The 25036-nt window shown below is 44.5% G+C and overlaps 1 pseudogene; it reads right to left on the bottom strand.

The window, feature by feature from the left end:
* The window catches only part of LOC146806323 (pepsin A-like), a 151593-nt pseudogene that overhangs the window by 105393 nt on the left and 21164 nt on the right, over positions 1 to 25036 (bottom strand).

Raw genomic sequence — 25036 nt, forward strand, 5'->3', positions numbered from 1 at the left:
TTGAGTTCCTTCCAACCTAAAAGATGGTCTTTTACAGGAATCGGTTTTAATTGGGAAATCAATTCTTGTGGATAAAAATAGTTAACATAATGGGTAAGAATACCGTCCCCCCCTCTAGCTTCGTACCAGTCACCAATATATCTGACTGCTCTGTGATCCCTAAAATTTATAATTATGACATCCCCCTTCCTGTCTTTTGGTCTTGATCCCACCCAAGACGTGCGTCTTACCATAAAAATTTCTCCATTTATGTGCGCTGGGAGGGGTCTGTTTTGTTTCAACCAATATTTAGTTTTGTTTCTTAGGGCATAATAGTCCTCCCTTGTTCCTTCTGGGAGTTGTGGTACTCCCGTCATAATGATAGTATATGGTGCTGATTCTGGGGGTAAATCCACTCTTCTACTCAGGAGGGTGGAGAGTGGCTGATTAGGATCCTCACCATTTCCGTTCTCCTGTCTATTTTTTACAGAGATATTATTAGTAACCATAGGGGTTTTTTTCCCTACTACTTTTTCAACGTTTCCAGTCTCATCGATTTTAGTGTTATCAGCCATCTTTATTTGTCTTCCTGATTCTTTACCACAGGAGTTAATGGCACCTTTGCCTTTAATTTCTTTGGATGACTTTCCCAGGGATTTTTTACCCAAAACAATGTGACTATTCGTGACGATGCCACTGGTTGATGGTTGTTGTAAGGGCCGGATGGGAGGAGCATCTGAGTCAAGCGGGATGTTTTTTCTCTGAGCCCTAGCTAATTCGGTTAAGACTACATTATTCTCTTGCTGCTGTTTACCCAGATCATCAAGGTGCAGGGTCATTAGTCTAGTCCTCTCTAAGAGAGGAAGTAGTAGGGACTTAACCATGATCTCCATTTTATTAAGTAGTTCACCCACAAAATCCTGACCAGATGCAAACCCTGTAGTAGTAGTAATTACAGGTGGGTTAGTTATTTCCGTGGACTCTAAGGATGTCAACTTTTTAGGTTGCGATTTTGCTTTCTCCTTTTTTGTCCTAGATGATATGATGGGGGAACCTCGCCTCTTTCTTATGTTAGGCCTGGGGTCAGAAGGCCCTAATCTCAATGGGGACGATATGTCCAAGTTCGGCGAGTCTGATAGGCCGGAAATGGTTGAACTCGATGTATGAACAGGGTTAAGGATCGCAGGAGAGCAGTTAGTTTCAGTATTCATTCCTTCCCGTTCAAGCATGGAGTAAGAACCAGGAACACTTATCTCCTTCGCTGCCACCCCAGGGGAAAGAGCATTCCCAATTCTACCCAAGGAAGATCGTTTACCCGTTAACAAATCTAGTGAGAGTCGCTTCTCTGTGTCCGCAATCTCCTTTTCCAAAACTGTAGTCACGCGTTTAAAGAAATGATCAATAGTGCCGGTTAGTTACCAGGCCTTTAGATGTATTTACCAATAGGGTGCGGGATTTCCCAGAGCCTGAGGACATTTTCACAGACCGTGGTAAAAGGAAACCCTAGATGAAATATCGACAATGACCGTATGATAGGGTATGACAACAAATTTAGGAATACACAATTGGCAAGTCTAAAAAATAGTTAAGGGGGTGGCCCGGCCCGTCCTCAATCGTCCTCGGACGGCCACAGACGGCCCGCCCTTTGCCCGGGCTTAGCCCCGGTCTGCGCCCCGCTCGCGTCCCGCGTACGCGGGAGTCAGTGTTAGATATATAACCTGAGGGGGAGGGGACGGGAAGAGGCACCAGGTGCGCTGCGGATTTGCGTTGCAGGGCAGCCTGGGCCTCGCAGTCCCGGGACGGATATTCAGTTCCAAAGTATATAGCGCTAGGGGAACTCTTCTTCCAGTCTTTTAAAAGCTCCAATTAAAACTCCATTAAAAAGGGATTCCAATCACTCCTCCGTGGTGTCTCCTCAGCGTTCACCAACAGCCACAGTTCTCGACTACGAGCGGCACCCCAATAGTAGACCTGTGGTGCCATTTTGAGGTGCTTCCCAGAGGTGACATGATATATGCTGCAGCCCCTGGAAGGCCTCTGAGGTACCTATGCCCTAGGTACATAGTATACCATATACTAGGGGCTTATAAGGCACTCCAGATTCCAATTAGAGATGAACCTAATGTACATGGAAACCATTTTACAGCGAAAGCTGATAGACTGGGGCCCTGAATAGCAGGATCCCAATCCAACTAAGTCATAAACTAGCAAAACACCAGGCAAAAGTGGGGGCAGCCAAATAGTCAGATTTCACCTTCCTACATACCCCCCCCCCCCCCACGAGAGTCGATAAGGCTAACCTTGGCCAGTTGAGCCTTTATTGACTAAGTGGCCATATAAGGAAGCATCTGCACTAGCATGGTTGCCCCCTGTCTTATGGTCCACTAAGCTATTCCTCACCCTAAGGGCATTAGAGGATCTCCACCATGGGGAATTACTACCTGTGGTGTGTTTTGGCAAAGTAGGAGGCTGGAGAGGTGTCTGAATAGAGAAGTGAGGCCCTAATAAAGTTGGCCCCCCCTTCCTCAGGTCACTTGTCACCATATATGCCTCTCTTTCCATGATTTAGTTGTACTTTGCTCTAAGGGTCAACCTTTGGCTGCCTACAGCTGGGGCTGGGTCCCTTTGGATGGAACACTGGAGGGGCTGGGCAGGTTTGGAACCTTGGGGCCCCATGTTTGCCCTTGCCCAACAGAGTCCTGTTGGGGGTGGTCCCTACACAATGGTAATGGGGATCCCTCAGTGTGTTGAGGAATTTTTACCTGGCTAGAGCTACTAGACTGGGTGCCCCTAATCTGCTGATGGGGGGAGTTCCTCTGGACAGGGGGCCCTGTGGGGTCCACTGACCTTCCTGACCTCTGCAGCCCTGGGCTGACTGAGGCAGGGTAGAGAGGGGCAGATTACCTGCTCCAGACGGGGTACCACCTTGGAAGGTTCCACTGCCATCAGGGGTGTCGCCAGGCCAGGCCTGACTACCTCTGGGGCAGTTCCTTCACAAGGGGTAGGATCAGCTCCCTGAGGAGGCTGACCGTTACCTATTGTCTGGGGGGAAGAAGACTTTTCTTCAACCCTTGGGCTCTCTTGTGGAGGAGAGTGTGCCATTATTTCAGGCTCCATCACTCCAAACATTTTCTGGGTTTGGGCTGTGGCCATCACAGCCCCACTAACTCTTTCAGGGATGCCCAGCATTCTTAGATGAGTTTGGTGTTCAACTTCAGCCCAGGCTGAAATTTCCAGATCATTGCCCATCAGGCAATCTACAGGCAAGTTTGGGGACACTGCCACTCTTTTTGGGCCTGTGACCCCTCCCCAGCTGAGATTGACTATGGCCATGGGGTGATCTGTTCTGACACCATCAATGTTGGTCACCTGGTATTTAAACTCAGGTAAAAGCTGCTGAGGGGGGACTAGTCTCCCTGTCACCATGGTGACGCTAGCCCCTGTGTCCCTGAAGGCCACAGCTTTCTGACCATTAATCAGTGGCTCCAATCTGTACCTGCCCAATGCATTGGGGCCTGTGGTAAAAGTGGCAAATCCCATGCTAACATCAAAATCAGAGGAGTCAGGTGAGGAGGCCCTTCCTAAATTGGGGCCTACCTCTGTTCCACTTGCAAAAGCACCTAACTTTTTGGGTGCAATACTACCACCTGGGGGATTACTACTAGTAGTACCAGGAGGAATGGTAGTATTTGTTGGAGGAATATTTTCTTTATTGCCAATCCTGGGGCAACTGGGATCAGTTTTCCAGTGCCCAGGCTTTTTACAAACATGGCAATATGGTTTCTTTTCAGGCGAGGAAGGAGTAAGGGACCCACCCCCAGAAGAGGACTTTTGGGGCCCTGTAGTGTACTTATCTTTAGATTTGTCCCCACCTTTCTCTTGGGGCTTGGTAGAATCTTTCTTTTGGTCACCACCCTGATTCTTAGGCCTTTCCCTGGATCTGTCCCATTTGTCTGCCTTCTTTCCCAATTCTTGGGGAGAGGTCAGATCAGAGTCCACAAGGCACTGGTGTAAACGCTGGTTTTGACAATTACTAAGGATCTGCTCCCTCATAATCAAATTGTACAATCCTGTGAAGTCCTGTACTTTGCTGCCATGCATCCAACCTTCCAGAGCCTTAGTAGCACAATCAACAAAGTCTACCCAGTCTTGAGTCTGAGCTTTTTGGGTGTCTCTGAACTGCAACCTATACTGTTCAGTGGTTAGGCCAAACCCATCAATCAGAGCACTCTTCAAGGCTTTGTAATCATCAGCATCCTCTTCTCTTACAGTGAGGAGCTTGTCTCTACCTTTGTCTGCAAAGGAGAGCCATAAGATTGCTACCCACTGACCTTGAGGAACCTTCAGTACTTTACAGGCCTTCTCCAAGACAGTTTTCCATTTGTGGATGTCATCCCCACTCTGGTAGCTCTGGTAGGGAAGGACAATCTTACTTAGGTTTCTATGGTCATAAGACCTCTCCCTATCTCTGGGGAAATTGCTGCCACCAAGGGACTCTAGTCCCTCCTTTTTACTAGCTCTGTAGAGCTCCAGGGCTTCCCTATCTAAGGCCATCTGCTGCTTTCTGAGGTTGAACTTGTCTTGCTCATACTTCAGCAGTCTCTCTCTCCTCTCCTGGGAGGTTTCCCTCCCTCTGTGAGAAGAAACAGAGGCTCCTTTAGCGGAGTTAGACTGGATAGATCCCCTTGACAGAGATCTGTCCTTTCTAGCCCTGTTGTCAGGCCTACCAGGAGGAATAAAGGATGTGGCAATATTGTCATCCTCCTCATCCTCATCCTGGTGGTCTGTATTCACCAGAGTCTGGTCATTGTCACCAGTCTGGTCAGCATTAGAGTTAGGGTCAGGGGAGTTTCCACCCCTAGACCCACCTTCAGGTGCTGCCCCACCCACACTGTCTAAATCATCAGGCCCACTAGGCCCTGTGATATCATCCAGTTTCAGTATCTTTATGAGATGCTGGGTGGATGGACTTTTGCCTGTCTTCAGCTTCCTAATGGAACATAAGGCCCTAAGCTGAGCAATGGTGAGATCCTCATATTTATAGGGAAGGAGCTCACTGGTTCCTGGTAGGGACCCATTAGTTCCTGGCTGGTTAGCCATTACTAATGTGGTGTGGTGTATTGCACTACCTACACTAGTGTGACCTAATAAACTCTCTTGAGTTGTAGAAAGGGTGTGTTATTCCTTAACACACAACTCTAACTTCAATAGAACTTACTGTAGCTAAACTTGATATTATATGTACCTTAGGTACCTTTAGTGGTTTTCAGTTGATCTATTCAATTGAGATTATCTGGTAAAACAATGGCAAGATGGAATCTCACACGCTGCACACCAATGTGAGAAGGTGGCCTGATATATGCTGTCCACTAGTTCTAGTGGGCACCTTGTGTCAATCCAAACAACCCCTTATGGTGAATGGTTAAAGACAACCTTATGTGAAAGCTATCCTAGGGGTAGCTATGGAGAGCAGCCATCAGGCTAAGTTTTGAAGAAATGTAAAGCAGCTTGTTTTACCAGTCTATAATCTCTTGAATGATCAAATGAAAAGACAACCACACCAGGTATATATTCAAAATATATGTATTTAGGATAAAACACACCCCTCTAGTCTCTATATGAGCCTGGAGTTCGTAGTACTTAGTTTACAAGTGAGCAAGCATCAGTAAAAGCACAAATACACGTTTGGGCCCTAAGGGCGTACCAAACCATATACCAAAAAAGTGGTATAAGAACCACGACTGGAATAGGCACTAGGCCTACTGCCTCTAGAATCGCTGGGACCCCAAGGAAGCACCCAAGGTAGTGACACAGGGGACCCACGGGGACTGTAGCAGTGTGTAAACACAACCGCGGGTTCTTATTATCTTCTATGGGCAATGTCGCGGTTGGAATTTTAAAGATTTGTGACACTTCTAATCGAGTCAGGACCAAGCCCATTTGGACTTAAGAAGTTCTAGGGCTAGCACCCACGAGAGCACCGGAGTACTCGAGTTACCTCACCCTGGGAAGCCAGGTGCATAGGTGTCTTTTGGTGTCGGGTCGCGTCGTCGATTTCAAAGGAAGCCTGCAAAGAACTGCTGCTCCCATGAAGAGGAGAAGTGTCCGGAGAGATCCAAGCCTGGATCTGGGATGTAAGGATCATGAAAGCAGAGGTGACAGAGTCTGGGTCACTTGCCAGTGACCTGGGGCAATATGGACCAATGCCCACAGATGTTGGGTGCTTCAGGTGAGTTGATGGGTGTCTTGACTCTTCAGCCACCTGGTCTAGGAGGCGTCAACAAAGTCCATGAGCCGGATTTGAGTTGTGCCACAAAGTCTGTCGAGTGCTGCGGTGTCGCTGACCAGAATGGACCCAACAAGCCTTGGCAACGGCAAGTCACAGGAATTTAGAGAAAGGACTGCAATGCAGACCAGCAAGGTCTGAGGGACTCACCCAGCAAAGGTAAGTAAGGATACATCTGCAGTAAGCAGGAACACCCAATCAGAAAAGGTGTTGTCTTCGTGGGGACCTGTTAGCCAACGGGCTAGTGATCTTGAAGGAGCCTCAAGCGGTCACACTTGAAGCTGGCCCACGGGTCACTCGTGGAGTGGAGGCCAACAATCTTCGGTGCAGGAGGTGCTCAAGGCTGGGGCTACTCGGAGCCCAAAGCACAACTTCAAGGAGGACCAGGAAGATAGTGTTTCTGCAAAAATTCACGGTGTCCAGGGGTCACGGTTCCACGTCACCCACGATAGCCACGGGCCTCAGCGTTGCTGTGGACTCAGGACAGCCTCGGGGAAGTCTGGAAATCCACATCTGGTGATGCAAAAACTTCAGTGTCCGGCGGGATCTTCAGCAATGCAGACCGGTCAGTTGCTTCTTTGGTGCTTGCCAAGCAGGGGAGTGACTCCTTGACCCCAAGGGAGATCTCTTCAGTCTTCTAGTCAGGATAGAACGTCGAAGGTCCAAGGTGTACGTTGCAGAGTTTCGTCCAGGGTAATCTAAAGTCCAAGGGACTGGATTCCTATACTTATAGTAAGTTTAGGGGATGGACTAACTCTAAGGCCCCACCTATGGGTGGGCCTGGAAAGAGGGGTGGTTACACCCATTTCCTTTGTCCAGTTTTGCACCAGAGCAGGGGCAGGTAGCCCCTGCAACCCGTTTGAACTGTTCCATGCACAGGGACAGCAAACGTGCCCCCAGTGCAGGACTTCAAAGCACCAGAGAGTGCTCCCGCCCAGCCCCAATACACATCAGCCTGTCTGGGGAGGTGGTCACACCTCCCTTCGACAGGAAACCTATTGTCCAGGCCTCCCCTGCTGGAGTTTCAGTCAGCAGCAGGAGGCCAGACCCGTGTCTGTGGCAGAGGCATCCATGTTGTGATGCCAGGGCTCAGGAAAGTCCTACCGGTTTAGCCAGTGTGAACATGTCTCTCCCTCTAGAAGGATTGAATGCTACCCCCGCCGCCACAACTGGCGGGGGGCGGTAGTATTCCAAAGCGTTTGACAACAAACACAACATGTTTTGATGCAGCCAACCCAAAGTTAGCATTTACCGCGAGGTTATAATGCACTTAAGAGTATATGGTATGGCTGTTTCACAGAACAGCCATAAAGAAGTATTTCCGAAAGCTGCAGAGGGGCTCAGCTCATGCTTGGGCACTCTTTCACATAAAACCAAGCACTCTGCCTTCAGGATTGTCAAGGCCTGCCATAGGAGTGGCTTATAGGTTTATATGTGTCTGTATAGGGTAGTGATATAGGTAGCCTATACCAGAGTAAGGGGTGCAATCACACCCTTACCCAGGCTGCAGTAGTAGACCTGTGGTGCCATTTTGTTGTGCTTCCCAGGGGTGGCATAATATATGCTGCAGCCCCTGGTAGGCCTCTGAGGTACCTATGCCCTAAGTACATAGTATACCATATACTAGGGGCTTATAAGGCACTCCAGAATCCAATTAGATATGTACCTAGTGTACATGGAAACCATTTTACAGAGACCATATAGTTAGATTCCACCTTCCTACAGATAGAATCCCTTCTTTGGGGCGGGTGTTCACTACAATAGGGTATAGACCCTTGATTTCCCCATTCAATATCAGTTCAACAGAGCGTAATAGTGTTTGCCCATTAGTTATCAGACAAACTCATGCCATTATGTTCATTGCTCCACTTTTATTTTCAAAATATTGGATCCATCTCCAAGAACTGCCAGCACGTACTTTACCCTCTAGGGCTACTGTGCCTGGGGGCACAGTATACAAATTGAGCAGTTGCATCAAGTATGAAAGCCACTTAGTGGCTGCAGGAACGTAGCTCTTGTTTTTGGTTCATCCAGAAAAGAGGGAGCCAAAGAGTCCCTTAGATTTGGAGGTGATTTGAAGCTCATTTGAGGAAGGGTCAAAATTGTGTTCTGGAGTTTTATGTTCTCAGTAAGGGGGGACCACTGTTTTTTTTTAAAAAAACTGTACAAAACCAGAGAAGCTAACTATAACTCGCGCCCCCGCAATGCACTGCTGATGGCATCACATTTTACATTCTAACGTTCTTGAAATGCTAATTTCTAACTATAACGTCCCTGAAACCTATGGTTTCTTCAGTTTATTTCGAAGGTTTTTTAAATGCTAATTTATAACAATAACGTCCCTAAAACCTATGTTTTTTCACTGAATTTCTAAGGTTTTTAAATGCTGATTTCTAACTATAACATACCTATTAAGTCCCCTTGAATCTGGAGGGTCCTGGGGGCCAACTAGCCCACCAGGTACCTCCAGTTTGTGCCACAGAGCTGCGTTGCAGAGAGGTGGTCTGAGGCAACGTCCCTTTTTATACCACTCTGCAACACAGCTCTGTGTTGCTTACTGGAGGTACCTGGTGGGCTTGTTGGCCCCCAGGGACCCTTAGGATTGAAGGGGACTTAATCCCCCAACTTACAATGCGCCAGGGGCACGTATGCACAGTGGTGCAGGGAGGGGGTGGGGCCTGATATAACAAGTGTACAAACACACCCCCTGGTGCATTACAAATTGGGGGATTAAGTCCACTTCAATCCTGAGGGACCCTGGGGGCCAATTAGCCCACCAGGTACCTCCAGTAAGCACCACAAAACTGCGTTGCAGAGAGGTGTTCCGAGGCATCCCATCTGTCTGCATTGTGAGACCACAGATAACAACTTGATCACAGCACACCTTTATTCTGGCAAATACTTTGTGCATTACAGCTTCAACACCACCCACCAGCAGACACTTATCTCAGTAGAGATATCATCTCAATCTCCCTATGCAGCCACCGCTGTTCCATGAATGAATACAAGTTTATTTGATTGTACTTTTGCACTAGATATTCCATTTCAAAAGGGACAGGGAGGATCCTATAATACTATACTTTGGTCATATAATATTATCTCCATAATTAGTTTTTCCTAGCCGGTCATATTCCTTTGTCTGTTCTTACCTGGACAGTGTCATATCCAAGGACCACAGCCATGCTCCCTTTGCCATAATGAATTGCAAGATTTTCATTGGTGGAGGAGCTGGTGGGGTCAAATCTATTGTGGTTTACTGTGGAGACAAAAAAGTGTTCATTATTCTCAATCACCAGAAAGACCTGATGAGCAAATTGACAAAGCTTCATGAATTCCCCAGTGTCCGCAATTATTATATGAGTACTAAAGTCCTCTACTCTGGAAGAACTTTAACGTTCGCTGCAAGTTTCAGATCATTGAAAATCATTGGAAGAGAGAAATATTGATCTCCTGTTTGGGTACTCTGCAGAATCAGACAGACCATTCGTTCACTCTAACATTTCATACTGGGCTGCAACATAGAGAGTTGCTTTTAGGTTTGAGTGGGCTTGCATGATCCAAGAACCATTTTAGCCCCATCTGTTGGCACTTACACAAGCAGACACTTGCTCCCCTGCCTGAAGGCAGAGCACATTCCATGCAGCATGCTGAGACTTCTATTGACCTTATATTCACATTTCCACATCCATGCTCATGGATTCAGGCTTGGACATTTTGGAGCTAGTAAGATAACCCCCAATTTCTAAAAGCCGTAAACTTGGCATCCTCCCACCTTGGTCCTCAAATAATAGATCAGTTACCAATGTCCTGTCATTTTCTGATTTGTCCGAAGTGTCCACACAAATACAGGACATTCTGTCATCGTGCACTCCTCTCAAATCTCCAATAGACCTCTGTCTACCACTTGAAATGCTCATTCTCTGGGTTATGAAGTATGTGAATTTAGAGGAGGTGGAACTAGGCAGTAACCAAGACGGCCACCAGTTGCTAGAGCTCCGTGGTCCAGTGCTGGCACAGAGACCTTGTTTGCCACTTTATGGCACCACCACTCTAATGGTACCCACATTGGAGGCTCCAAGCAACCTGGACTGCAGACTGGGGACACTGGAGGGTGAGACACCGAACTCTGCAGCTGTTGACAACCATGACAGATTCATAAGTGGAAATTCCCTCGACCTGTGAGCACTCAGACACGCACACTGTGTAGAAGGAGCATCTGCTAGTGGGGACACACAAGAGGGAGATGAAGCAACTGGACCCATCAGTGCTTCAGTGCACTTGGTGTGCCTCAGAGCCTTGTTGATGCCCTTAAGGCTCTGGATATCTACTGGAGATTGCACACCACCCTTTGAAGCCCATGCGACTTCTATACAACATTGCTCCCAACCCCATCGTAGACAGGCCTGGACATCCTGATATGTATAGTCAAAGTAACAGAGCTGTGTTTACTGACTTGATGGGTGACCAAGTCCTGAGCAATATCTATCTACAGGCTGGGACTCAGCACCTCTTCCCCTGTTGTGGGGATTCTGCTCATGCACAGAACTATGCACAGGAAACCAGGACCTCAGTGAATTGTGGTGTACCAAAAAACTCACCTCAGTACCCAGAACCCCTATCCGACTAGCATCAGTGTCTCATTCGTTCTCCATATCATCTCGAAGCTACCAATGATTAGACAACCCAGAACAAGCGACTTAGAGTACTCTCAGGAATGGTGGGAATCAGAAACACCTTTTCGTTATTATTCTCATATCAGTCCACAACAAGAGTAATCAGAGACACGAAAAAGTTTAAAATGTTTATTTTGAACTACGTGCTCTAAGGTGCAGTACTTTGGCAAATACAAGCAGGCAAATGATTAAAAATAAAAAAAATCAGCATTGTTACAATACGATAGAAAATGAAGGGAGAAATCATATTAAAAATGATAGTGGAAAACAAGTCCTATAATACTTTGTGAACCACCCTCCCTTGGCTAGTTTTATAAACTAACAGAAGGTCTCTAGGTTTGAATGGGGAACCCCATACCTCAAAGATCAGCTTAGGTGAATCACATCACAGGATCAGCTATGCTCTCTGTGTCTGGAAAAGTTTTCTCCAAGTGTCTGAATCATGCATGCAAATGCAATATTAAAGGCACTGAGTTTCAGATATTTGCAGCTGTGTGCATGTTGTGTCTAGAGCGTGGGCCGATCAACCTGAATTCAACAGCATACATTGTTATTTGACCTTGACGGTTTCTGCACACAGTGTTCAGACTAAGGTCGCAGTGCACATCTAGGGATGTGAACAACAGACGGTTCTCATGTGAAGAAAAAGCAAGCAAGCAGTTTTACTTGTAATAACAGCTACCTGCAGTGTCGTGTGCAAAAGCAGCAAAGTGGCAAGATGGCGTTTTACTTTTAAAACGCTTATGCTAACATAGCAATGTGTGCACATAAAATCCCGCCTCCACTACACCCCTATGCAAAATTTAACTTGAATACAGTTTTCAAGGAACAAACAGAGAGAGCTTCAGGACAACTTAAACAATGACACTAGGAGCATCAATAAAAAGCAAGCAGATCACCTGCAGTCCAATATACCAAAGAGAAGCATATTTGTCCATAGCCACCTTCTGAGAAAAACATAAACTCTAACATACCAATTCTATAGAAATAGCCAAGGGGTTTGTATCCTATTTCAATGAACTATACAGCACCAAAGGCACAGACCTCCCCTTTAGAAGATTGATTTGTATAATGTCAGTAATTGCAAGACCTTTGAGATGAAGGTGGAGCCCTGCTTGGTATGCGGATCTCGAGGGGCAAGATCACAAAAGCCATATTGGATCTTTCCGCTTGTAAGTTACCTGAGGAAGATGGCTTCCCTGGTGTATTCTACAAAGCTTGGAAAGCATGTATATCCAATAATCTCTACAATGCCTTCAAAGCAGCAGAGTCCGTCTGCACACTGGACCCTAAATACACCACCATTGTGCTACTAGATAATGAGAGGAAATATATGCTCCTCTGTCAGAGTTATAGATAGGTCTCCCTCATTTAACACTGTCATGAAAACTCAGAATAAAATATTGCCAAGTAGTCTATAGTAGGTGAATCCCTTTGAAATACATCCCAAGTGGGATTTGTACCTTTAATGCACATTATACTACTGCTTTTTGAAATCGTGAGACAGCCTGCTCAAAATCTTGCCCCCTTTGCAAGATGCAGTGAAGACCTTTTATTCAGTGAAGTGGCACCCGAGCATACTTATAGTTGTGGCATTACACTGCTTCCAATCTACAGGGCCCGGCAGACTCAAACAGACATGGCCATTAGTGCTTACATCTCAGGTGGGGAGGAAGCCTAGATTGTCACTTCAAGAACTATGGTCATACATCACATTTGGGCATCTCAAGCTACTCTACATATCATTCTAATATTTGTGATCTCTAGCCACGCCTGTGGCCTGTTTTGTGGGACTATCAGCTTTGGTGTCTCTCCTGCGTGACAGACACTTCTCAAGATGAAGAGGCAGAGGAGAAGTATGCACTTCAAAAGAACCAGAAACCCAGCACAGAACTTCAAAGACCCAGACCCAAAATCACGTTTAGTGTCTGGAAATGGAATTTCAGAAAGTGAGTTTGAGTCCCCATAAATTGTCATCTGCCAAGCTGCCAGATGGGTTTTGTGAGGGAGCTCTTCAAGAATTGTTTTTGCCCTTGACCAGGACTGGGAGCTAAGGCCTGTTAGTCTCCCTGTTGGGTGATAGTCAATTAGCCAAAGAAAACAAAGCCACCTGCCCTGGAGTCTGGAGCACCAGCACTTTACTGCTTGCTATGACCAGTGTACCATATGAGGAAGAGAAGATCACTGCAGAGATAAAAGTAGTGCAGAAATCCACTGAAAGAAATTAGAATGGAGAAATTACTCTACTAGGACTTGTCATCTCTACTGGTGGACCACAAGAAAATGCTAGGGGAGAAGAAGATCCCATTTGGATCTGACTTTTGGAGATGTGACCACAACACATATGATGCGTTCCATTTTGCACAAGCTGTAGTGTAGTTCCTATCACACTTATAGGCTCTGCGCATTGGAATAATATACACTATAGTTCTGTGCATAGGACTGAGGTCAGTATGCTCCTATCAAGTATATTAAACTTAATTACTTGTGTGCCAGCTGACTCAGAGGTCACAAGAAACTTCTCGAATGAACAAGAAGGGATTGTTTCAGACAACCGTATAAACATGACAACTTTGTTTCCTTTCAGAATCGGAACGTGTCTCAGAATCGTGGAAACAATAGATAACAGTTTCACTCAGTCAATCATGCATGCTTCGTTTATTCAGAGTTACACAGAAAATAGGAAGACGGGCGTTTTCAATAAAAAAGGATTTATTGAACAGTCTTAGTTATCGAGTTAGAGATATGAGTTGTCACGATCATTAGACAGTAAGCAAGATATAATATGCACAGCGTCAGCAGTACGAAGAAGTAAAACTGCAACAGCATTGTCTTTTACCTATATCTATATACATGCACATAAATACACAGGCTAATAGTGGATACTCATCTGGTGCTTCTAAATAATTCTACCCCAGTGTACCTAACTTGAATGTAGTGCGAGGTAGGAGGTAGGTGCTGATTTAAGCTATAGTTGGTATAAGCTTAAGTTAGTATATTATATGAGATGCCAAGAATGTCCTTAGGTTCTAGTCCGCTCCATACCTTAGAATGAGAGAGATGGGAATCTCTTACCAGATCTCAAACTCTAACACCCCGCAAGGGGAGTTGGAACACTGGAAGCTGGAATCTCTGCGTGCAGGGAAGACAGCGTCTGTTCAGTGCATTAGGCAGGGACTCAAACTCCTTCAGGACTTGTCGTGGCGAGCCATATAGCCAAGCTGTGCCGTGTCGTGCTTTGCCAGGGCAAGTGAAGGTATATTTATACCTGGAAGGTGTCTAGGAATGCTAGCATTGACGTAAAGTCGGGCAGAGGAAGATGTCATGAATGAACCTCTAAGGAATAGTAGTTCATGCATAATAGATGAGTTCTTGGAGAAATCAATAATCCAAGCAGGGAAAATCCCAACGGCTTAAGGGTCTGGTTTGTAAGAACTCGTTGTGACGTGGGATGGACGGATGTAGGTGACCATGCCTGTATTTGGATCTGCATGGCCAATGCCTAAATAAGGACTGGAATATTATGCCTACATAAGGACAAGTCGAATTGTGCCTATATAAGGACATGATTCAATAGACCTATACGGGTATGTAAAGCGACACACAGCAAAGCGTATGGGATAACCTGACAAATGTGTGTGCCGTTTCAGTCCCCTCATCTATAAATTTAGCCCCTCTGAAAAACAATGCAAATGTTAATGGTTTACCCTGCCCCCCTCAAAAGCTCAGAGGTAGTTGGCCACATCCCTAGCTGCAGCCAAGGTATGCATTCTCCGACACTGAAATCAAACAACCATGCCTTCGGAGCAGGAGTGGCTGTTGGACTTACGATGAATAGCTCAATGCAAACATATGTGTTAGACCTGGCATCATTGGCGCAGGTCTCCCTTCCTCTTTTCGCTTCCTATCTTTTATGTTAGCTGGATTTAGATGCTCTGGGCACTGTGCCACTGCTAATCAGCGCCACAGCGCGAATGCTCCCTGTGTAAAGATGACTGTATGAATTGGGATAACCATAATTGGCTTGTTTGGTTTACCTGTCAGTCCCTAGTATACATGCACTGTGTGTGCCCAGGGCTGGTAGACCAAATACTGCTGGTGGGCCTGCAGAGCTGATTTGCGCTACCCACCAAAGCAGCTTTTAAAGTATGTCTGTGTAGCATGTTCTAATAGCGAGTTACCCTCCATTTCACTGTTTACTATCGTGAGGCTATCCGTTCTCATAGGCCAGAATGGGCAGGCTGAGTATTACATTCCATAATCCTACCTGCCCCCAGGAACCTGATAGGAAATTCGAATTTGATATGTTTAAGCTCAGGACATTAAGATACATCTTTTAGTAAGGATCATTTGCATGTCCCGTGTTCGAAAATGCCTCTTCTAGAAACAAGGTATTTTCTTGCCTAAGCTTTCCTGTAGGCTTTGCTAGTGTGTGTATAGGCCATCTGGTTTTGGAGCAACAGGGCCAGCTGGGTCAGACCTGGCTGGAGAGAGAGATCGGCATTTAGAGCATGGGGAGGGGTGACTCTTTGATCTGAGCAGAGCCATGCCTGACAAGGTGAATGATGGCTCCACCTCCCACTGGGCGTCTGATAGCAGACCCCCTGATTCTCAAAGGGCAGGATGTCACCTCGTAAACCAAGTGCTCCCCGACCCCACCGAACTGGTTCTCGCTGGATTCAGTGATTTGTGACTTTAGAGAATAAAGACTTATCAGGTATAAAAGGCTGCGCTGAAACTTTTTTCAAGTGTGTTCCTTCTGGATGTCAAGACAAAACTCTGTCCGAGTGAACAGAGGAAAGGACTTTGAAACTTTCACCAAGCTTGCTGAAATAAAAACATAACATGTACTTTTGTATAGCGCACGTATCACCCGAAGGTCTCAAGGCGCTGAATAACAGATGTATATTGTTACCCAACTCAATGGTACTCATTTTATCGACCTCAGATGGATGAAAGGCTGAGTGGACCCACCGGGATTAGAACCTGTGACCATGAGGTCGAACACAGGCCCCTACAGTGGATGCATTTGTCCACTGTGCCACTGACCCGGCTACCCGAGGGCCTGAATTGACAGCGCCTTCTGCTGAAGTCTCAGGGACATTAGACATCACCCCGTCAGCCGTCTGAATTCCTGTGTGAGGGATTCTACTTGCAGGTGAGGCCTCCGTCGAGTAATCCGGAGCTTCTAGTTCTACAGTGCAGAACGCGGACTGGTAACCCTGGTTAACTCTGTGTGGGCCGCCACAGTTAAGAGAGAGCTGCCGCCACTAAGAGCCCACCTTAATTGAACCTTCGGAACCTTCGCTGAATCTGTGAAGGCCGCCGCAGTTAAAGGACAGCTGTAGCCGCTGAGTGCCCGCTGTTGTGCTAGCCTCATCGAGATCATCCTTTGTCCAGTGGGCCGCCGCAGTTAAGAGAGAGCTGTAGCCGCTGAGTGCCCGTCGTTGTGTCGGCCTGGTCCAGATCATCCTTTGTCCTGTTGGCCGCCGCAGCTAAGAGAGAGCTGCTGCTGCTGAGTGCCCGCACTTGTGTCAGCTGTGCATCATCGTGATTCGTCCTGTGGGCCACCGCAGCTAAGAGAGAGCTGCTGCCGCTGAGTGCCCGCTCCTTTGTCAACTTTGCCTCATTATGATTTGTCCTGTGGGCTGCCGCAGCTAGGAGAGAGCTGCTGCCGCTGAAAGCTTACCACGGAGCTGCACGACGAGAGTCATCTCCACCACCAGCCCCGGCCGCCGCAGCCGCGTGTTGCTGCCGCTGAGAGCCCGCCTGTCCCCGAGTGCCAAAATCTTTGTGAGTGCACGTTGCGGACCACTGTGAGAGAGGGACCGATTTTTCCATATAACTAATACCCTGCCACTAATACCACTCAGCCAGCATAATACCCCTGTGTAGGCCCTTCTGTTCAATATGTAGGCCTCTTTGTTAAATTGACCATAGTTCTGCCATTTTTCTGTATAACAGGCTGATCCAAATCATATCCAGCTCCTGTATCTGTGAGGCCTTCTGTTCCAAACTAAAGAGCCCCCACCCTACTTGTGTGCTAAGTTCACTATCTCAAAGTTCAACATCCCTCTGTTCTTTCGACATACAGCAGACTGCATCCTTGGCTGGTATATACTTTTAGGGAAGTTGCCACCACAGATGTGTCAAGCTGAGGCAAGAATGTGGCAACACAGTACGTGCAGATTTATATATGTATATACAGAATCCCTTTACAATACACATTTTTCTGCTTGTCCCGTCCAATTTACGACAAGCGCCTGGCCTGAGATATGAACTTTCACCTAGCTCACGTACCACATTTACTGGAAAAGGCGTCACCATGTATGGTAAAATGTGAGAACCATACCATAAGTGACGAGGTAGACATGGCGTGAGATGACGATACCGTAGGCACTTCTAACCGCCTTAAAGAGTATAAGAAGGGAGACCACAGAGACATCTTTGGACTACCCCACCCGTCTGTTAGTAGATGGCAGGCGGGTGTGGGTACTTCCCAAGAGCTCTTGTTTTTTTGTTGTTAAGATACAATTTAACTTGCCAATATATTTGCTGTATATGCTATTTATGCTATTTTGCTATGCTATTTTGTCCCTAAATTGGTGTTTTCTTATTGAGCATTCCATACTTATATTACATTTGCAAAGTTGCTTTCTTTTAGGTTTTAGGTAGGTACGTGAGTATTCTCAGTACTTTAGATCAAGTGTGTTTTGCATTCTGGGAACATTTTCCTTGATGTAACTTATGTTTTTCATAATGTATTTATAGATGTGTCTTTGAGGTTTTCTGAAGTGTCTCTCTCCAAACGATTTCAATGCCTTCTGATTCATGCGAGGTCACTATATTTGTATTTTATATTTTTATGCCTTTTTCTTGAAGTTTCTTGAAGTTGCATCTTCTTAATAAAGTTGTTGGGCTTTCAGCCTCAGTTTCCATGGCTCACATATCTGTTCCCAGACACCCCAGCTCAAATTAAGGTGCCCCTTTTGTCCCTAACTCACTCCCTCGATCACTCCGTGAAGGCTCCAAGAGCTCTGTGCTCAGCCCCCTGCCCTCTTGACCCATAATAAATCTCCCTCCAACATTTGGTGCTGTGACTCGGATTGGCAGTACCAGCAGACAGCTGAGACAGCTGGGACCGAGAGGACACAGACTAAACACTTGTGACTCCTTTCTGACTGAAACCTCAGAGAACAACACTCGGGTAAGTCTATGATTGCTGCCTGATGTGATGTTGTCTTTTGGTGACAGTTTTTGAGAGGAGCGCATGTGAGACCTCTGCGTTCCTTCTCCCTGTCAGTTTTTCTGCCCTGTCTGGCTGGTCTCGCTAAAGGACATTCTAATGCTGAGGAAGCTTGTGTGCAAAATGGAATTCTGAGCCAGAGAGTGAAGTTAGGAAGTTATGTGATTTACGTGTTTACCTTTCTAGAAATAGACACATGTTATTACTGTGCCTCTCGTAGAGCCAAAGGAAAGACGGCGTCTGGCATCTTTCAAGGGCTCACTTTGCTTCATTTGTGTTATAACTTGTTACCGTGCCTTTTTGAAAGCCAGGGAAGATTGCTTCTGGCATCTTTCAGTGGCTATTTTTGTGCTATTCTGAGAATACCCCTATCATTGTTGCATAGGGAGGAGTAAAACTTGCAGTCTTTGGTGCTTCTCTGAATATTCAGAGACCCCTATTTCAATACTAATAGGGAAGAGGTTGATTACCGGACGGACCCGCCTAGCTAACGGGCTCACAGATATCTCCTGTTTAGAATGGATTACAAGTGGTTTCCCCAGGATGATTTATTAGATATTATATTTTTGCTAGCTTAAGCATTGTTTTTTTTTGGGGTTACATTATGTTTTTTTACTATTATAGAGATATATTTTGTGCAACGGAGATAGAGTGTACGCCTGTGCAGGAAGGCAAGGAGTTTGCATGATGCAAATCTCAGCTTTTTGTGGGCTCAGGAGCAGTTCCGAGTCCCACTTAAGATGTGCCACTTTACGTCTTGAGACTGGCACATGAGGATTTATGATAAACAGTTACCAGACTTCCGTGGCTTTTGCGAGGGACTGTCAGTACATATTTTTATTTCCAAAGACAGTCAACATGAGTATTGTGTGATTATGAACAAAACACCTTCCAATGTGCTTTTCTGTTCCCTTCCTGTGTTAAAATGAAATGTAAAGACGTTTTTTTGTTTTTTTTGCTATGTTATTTTAAGACATCCTTCTGGACGCATTTAGGCCAGCAGAGGAGAATGTGCAAATGGTGCTGTGGGTTTATGTATATAGATACACGTGTACATAATATGCTTCACATTTTGTATAATTGAAGTGCGAATATTTTAGGGTCAAATATCTTTTTATTATGGACTTTTTACCATGCATTGTGGTTGTCTTTTTAAGCATCTGTGCCTGGCGCACTGACCTTTCATGTATTTAGTAAGACCAATAATAACTAGGATTGTTACTGTTTTTTTTATATCAAAGCTGTTGCCTTTTTGTGAATAAATAGTATTATATAGTTACCCCTTGCCCCCCCAGCCCCTGTCTGACCCATTTGGCGCAGCACCACATTTAATTAGCACAGGTCACTTTCAGATAACTGACCACGTAGTGCACAACAATATACCCCAAATTGTTTAACTATTTCCTCACATTTATATTTTGAAGCATGTACTTGGTGACAGGCGGTTGCGTCTGGCGTCTCCCACTTTGTGCCACAAATACGGGTTAATGGGACTGCGTCTGGCAGGTCACATTCGTTTTGAATTTTTATTACTTATTTGGTGTAAATTGTATTGTTTGAACGTTTATTTCTGCAAGGAATGGAAGGCATCTTATCGCATTGAGATTAACAGTGTCTTTTTTCAACTGCGTGCTTCCAAAAGGGGAGATACTTTCCGTCATCACATCGCATTGTGGTGTCCTGTCTTAGGCCTGGCAGTAGCCAACGCCTTTCGACTTCTCTCTCCATATTGTAATGGGTGTCCTCTGTTCTTCTCCTTTTTCAGCTACATGCGGTGTACTTTAATAGATATAATGTCTGTCACCTTCTCTCGATTTGCAATTTAGCGTCTCTCCCTCTTACCTGGCTTATAGGTCTTTCTCCCTGAAGTGACGCAAATCCTGTTTAATAGGTGCTCAATGTCATTATGATTGATGGTCAAGAATCCTGTGACCTTTGAGAGGGTTTTTGTGGCGTGGGTGTCACTTCTATTTTCCTAAATATTTCCCAGAAGTGACCACAATGCGTCATGTCCTATAGGTCAGAGGCACCTGATAATGTCCTTTTGTTGTCAATAGTTCATCTTTAAAAGAGTATAAAGATCTGCTCCTTAGTCCATTCAACAGACTACCCCACTGCAGTGACCCCTTGGGTCACTGACGCCTGTGTGGTCTCCTTCAGCCCTCTATCTGAGCATCTTTGGCTGAAGCTCTAATTTCTTATTGCACTAAATGGTCTTTTTCTCTCTCCTCTGCATTACCCTTATTCTAAAACATTAGTGGAAAGCACTAATGGTTGTCCCTCCTAACTTGACGTGTGCATTCCTAGCATTGCAGTGAAGTGTATGTTGCATTTTGAAAGTATTTCTATTGACTTACAATATATTTGCATTACATGAGTTTGTTCTTCACTCCAGAAATGTGTCTTTAAATGCCAGGACTTTGTTAAGACTCCCAGGCTATATATTGATTTTTTTTTTTAAAAGGGGTTCTTCTTTCATATAAATCAGACAGCTATTTTTCCCTATCATTTACACGTCTATTTTGCCATACTTTTGCAGAAGCAACCCCACAAATTAAGCGGCCTTGGTGCAGTGCCCCAGGACCATGAAATTTCACCCTTTCATTGCATTTAAATGTATTTTGAAATTGTAAATTCTTGCACGATTAATTTTCTCATTTAAGGGTTTGCCTTCTAGATACTTGAGCGTCATAAACATCTATTTTTGTGTCACTATTTTTGGCTGATTACAATTGTAGTTTTGAATAGTCTTTCTGGAGCTAACAAACTGATGAATATATTCTCTGCTGTGTTAATGATTTGATGAATAAAAGTGGCACTTCAACGTAAGACCTTTGTTTTTAGAAGGGAAATACTTACCATTCATCTCTTATTTTGCTTATGGGCCCTCCTCAACTCTTTCTCTCACAGTGGTACCACAGGAGATGTTATATGTAGGTGTACGTCTCTTGTGCACTACAGTAAGAAGTGATAAGCAGGAACATCTGGGTACGTGCCAAGCACACCCACTTTAACTGAGACAGGTTCAACTAGAGACCATGCAACTGGTGCGCGGTGCATCCAGTGAATACTGTGTCTAGCTTCCAAGTAGCTGCCTTCACAACTATTAATTATGTCTTTTTGAGCTCGGTTTTAAATAGGCTCCCCTATTTTAGCTCATTACACACTAAATTAAGTACATTCTGTTCCTTGACAGTGACACCTCACGCTTCTCATCTCACCTTTCTGGCGTGCTTGCACCCATGGTAAAGGATCCTCCCACTTGAATATTCAGTAAAGTGGTGGTAAGAGGGGGAGGAAGGCTTTTGCATGCATTTCTCGCCACAACACACAGCACCTTTTTGCGCTTTCTGGTTGCTATTACGGCCTAGATTTGGCCCAGCGTCAAATGATAGACCAACCGCACAAGAGAAAGAGTGACATAATAAGAAGAGGTCAAGGATTGATGTCCCTTACCGCTCAGAGCACAATGATAGAAGATGTAATACCAGATAAAATGGAGCTGTTCCTTTTGATATTTTTGGATCATGGCCCACAATATTAAAAAGACTAAAAGTGCCATCAATATAAGTAATATAGTTTCCTGACAGAAAAGGAGATACTTTCAGTTTCAAATGCATATGAATATCTCTCTATTTGGATGGCCAATTATAATTCACACTGAAGATTACACCAAATGCTGTAGTATTGAGCAACCAAGTACAGAATAATTTACTTCTACCTGTGTCCAAATTCAGCAGCAACTGAAGCAGGCACAAGCAGTAGGCTGAATGCTACTGCAGATCCAGTAAGTGCTGCCACAAAGAGCACACAGTTGGGGTTAGTTAATAGGGAACATTTTGAAATTATTTCTCACGGCCAAGAAAGTTAGTAACACTAGACTTAGAGCAACGTAAAATTCGGAGCAGATGGTGAACATTAGACAGAAGATTGGAATAAGCAAGTTAAGACTGGAGACTGTTCCCTTCCAATTTCTTGTGCGGAAGTGCACAGGAGAGGGGAGATAAAATGATGGAGTGGAATGCACGCTAGATGTACCCATGGTTTGACTTCATGGGCACACGTCAAATGCTGCTAGGTCTCCTCAGCCTTTCATCTTTCCAAGTTGGATAAAATGAGTACCATTGAGTTAGGGGAACAGTAAAGATTTGCTATTTTGTGCCACAATACCATTCTGAGTAAACGTGCGCTTTACAAAAAAAGCCATATTATTTTAAAATAAGCTATATTTTACGTACAATTAAAGACAACACATGTCTGAATATTACATGGTGTTGAAGGGTTAACAGATTTTTGAGGCATCCGTAAGAAGTAGCGTTCCTGGCCGACCACAGATTCTGGGCGTTAAGCCAGGCAGGAAAGAGGCTTCCTGTGGTTGGCAGCGAACATAAGATTTAGTAGAAATAAAATGTATGTGTAGAAATATATTGGTGTCTGTGGAAGTGAATAAGAGGAATAAGTTGCCTAGAATCACACAATTTGGTAACGGGGAAGCCGAGATTGAATGCAGTGTTTCAGGTTTCACGTTGTGCAGTTTAGTGAAGGAAAATGTATGTGTTTATGTGCAGATGGGTGAGAGAAGGTAAGGAATACGTTTTCGGATATGCACAGCTGTGTGCAGCCTTAAAAATATGAGACAACCAGAGATTCGTAGGAATAAGATTACCACAGGTTGCCACCACATGCCCCAGTGCTAGGAAAATACGAAATAATAAATAATACGTGCCGATATAAAGTAGATTTCAATGTTAAAGGAGGTTAGCATGGAGTGAGCAATGCTCAGTATCGCAGTGTTGTCAGAATAATAGGTGTGGATTTAAAGAGGCCTTCTAAAATTAGAGTTGCAGACTTTAGAGGTGGTTGCATATATTTTGCAGTTCAACCACTACAAGTTTTTATCTCCCTTAAAAGTTTCTATCTTCTGTTTGGGTTCTTCTTTCGCTTTCTTAGTTAATCAATGATTAGAGGTTTTGCAATATTATTATCATTAGATTCTTCCCTGCGTCTCCAAGAAGAGTATTGGATTTCCTGTCTTCGGGATGTTTGCTTACATAGGCTCAATGTTATTGTTTTCATCACCTCGTGTCTGGTGGTTAGAAATGAAATACAAATAGGAAAATTTATCATACCACAGGCTCAGGCCTACCACATTTTCCCACACGTTTGGATGACAGCTAGACCATGTGTCCATTATGATAAAAAAAAAAGCAACAACTTTCAGCAATGCCTGAACGGACTGTTTACAGGTAATAAATTGAGAGAAAGCAAAAATAGTTTATTGCCCATGGATCACTCTGTTTTCACTCACAAATATTACAATGTTCTGACAACAACTTAACGCCCCATATACTTCTCCCTGATCAATTAATATATGTAAAGGTCACATCAATTAGACATCACAGTGGCATTGAAATTATGTAAGAAGGCATATATTTGTATAAATTAACACCCGCTGCGAAGTTTCTTTCTACTCAGGTGTTCAGGCAGAAGGAGAAGGGCCCCCCCCATCATCCCTGAGTCCAAAGAAGAAGAGGACAGGTGATCAGCCGCAACAGGAACACCGTCATCTTCACAAGCAGATGTTCTTCAGAGTTGGAGAGAATATTGGAGTAATAAATTACAGTGTAAGGTGGAATGTGCTAAAATGCATTCTAAATGCAGTGCATTCGCCAGGGACACAAAGGATAGGAGTAAAGAGAAGTAGTAATGTTGTGTTTATATTATGTTTAGGTATTGATCTTTTGTAATGAGTATATGCCAATACAGAAGGATAGTGTGCATTGAATAACCGTGCTTCGTATTATAATGTTTTAAGGATACAATGTGTACAGATTCAATATGTGATTTAATATATAGGTGCAATATTTTAGGGTGTTTGAAAATAGGTTTCAAGGTGTAGGGATTGGCACAAAGGGGTGTGGAATTTAATGAAATATCTACTTGTTCATGGGGCAGGTTGCTTCTTAAATGTACTTGTCCTGTAACAAAATCCACTTGTCACTTTCGTGCCATTTAACGCAGTGACAAATTATGGCAGCAATGTCATTATATAGGAGCTCTGAAATAGCCTCTCTGATCACGTTAGGGCTCCTTCCATAGTAGGCTTTGAATACTAACAATTCCCTTATGTTGCCACGTTTCCGCAGATCTACATACTGGGGCTGAAGGTAATGGTTCTGACTCACAAAAAAAAAAAGTGGCTGAAAGAAATGTGAACTTGCAATGGCTCAGATTTTTGCTTGAGCAATATAGTACACCTGCATATTTGCTCATGCTTAAATACAGTTCACAAATATCTTCTAGGAGTATTATTTCTTGGCCTACTTCTGTAGTCTTGTGAATTTACAACAGTTGTATTTCTGCACTTAATACAAGGACATGGGTGCACTTTATTTCATGATTAGGCCCCTAATTAGGTCTCGCATTAACAAAGACCTTTTATGTTTAGTAAAATATTGTCTCTCCCTCCCTCTTTTGGCTAGCTTCACTGTGAGTGACTTCATTCTGTTCTTTCACAAGGAGCATATCCACACACAGTTGTTTTATGCAGTGCCAGGAACTACTGTGCAATGTGTGATTTTTTAGACCACAACAATTTCTGCTTTTGCCAATGTTTGTTATAATGGTACCTACCTTATTTCAGTAGTTTAGCGAAATGTTTTTGCATTTTTTTTGTGTGAACATCTTTATTTTGAAAACAAAGAATTATCAGTCTTGCTTTCAAGCTTCTGCAAATATTTGCATCTAATTGGAGAGCATTCTGAGAGCAGTATACATAGCCTCACATTGCTAAAAATTGAAAAAGTGTATACACATTTTTATACTCTGACCACTGTCAGTAGTGCAGTCTGA

The sequence above is a fragment of the Triturus cristatus genome, chromosome 8, assembly GCF_964204655.1.
Source record: "Triturus cristatus chromosome 8, aTriCri1.1, whole genome shotgun sequence".
Taxonomy (NCBI): domain Eukaryota; kingdom Metazoa; phylum Chordata; class Amphibia; order Caudata; family Salamandridae; genus Triturus; species Triturus cristatus.